Source organism: Chiloscyllium punctatum, chromosome 10, assembly GCF_047496795.1.
Source record: "Chiloscyllium punctatum isolate Juve2018m chromosome 10, sChiPun1.3, whole genome shotgun sequence".
Taxonomy (NCBI): Eukaryota; Metazoa; Chordata; class Chondrichthyes; order Orectolobiformes; family Hemiscylliidae; genus Chiloscyllium; species Chiloscyllium punctatum.
The window spans coordinates 9,806,386-9,807,284 of NC_092748.1; positions in this window are offsets into that span (position 1 = coordinate 9,806,386).

An 899-nucleotide genomic window follows, 5' to 3' on the forward strand; every position below is an offset into this window, starting at 1 on the left:
CTAGAATACTCTCTGTACTAAGGTGCACTAGAATACTCTCTGTACATGGGTGCACGAGAATACTCTCAATAATAGGGTGAACTAGAATACTCTCTGTATTAGGGTGCACTAGAATACTCTCTGTACTCAGGTGCACTAGAATACTCTCTGTACTCGGGTGCGCTAGAATACTCTCTGTACTGGGGTGCACTAGAATACTCTCTGTACTAACAAGCACTAGAACAGTCTCTGTACTAGGGTGCATGAGAATACTCTGTGTACTACGGTGCAGTAGAATACTCTCTGTACCAGGGTGCACCAGAATACTCTTTGTATTAGAGTGCACTGGAATTCTTTCTGCACTAAGGTGCACTAGACCTCTCTCTGTATTGGCATGCGCTAGAATACTCCCTACGAGGGTGCACTAGCATACTCTCTGTACTCGGGTACACTATAACAATCTCGGTGCATTGGGGGGCGCTAGAATACTCTCTGTACTAGGGTGCACTAGAATACCGTCTGTACAAGGGTGAACTAGAATACTCTCTGCACTAAAGTGCACCAGAATAATCTTTGTTCTCAGGTGCACCAGAATACTCTCTGTATTAGGGTGCACGAGAACACTCTCTGTACTAAGGAGCACTAGAATACTCTCTGTACATGGGTGCACTAGAATACTCTCTGCACATGGGTGAACTAGAATACTCTCTGCACTAGGGAACATTAGAACACTCTCTGTACCAGGATGCATGAGAATACTCTTTGTAGATGGGTGCACGAAAATGCTCTCTGTACATGCGTGCACTCGAATACTCTCTGTATTAAGAAGCTCTCGAACACTCTCTGTACATGGGTGCACTAGAATACTCTCAATAATAGGGTGCAGTAGAACACTCTCTGTACTAGGGTGCAAGAGAATA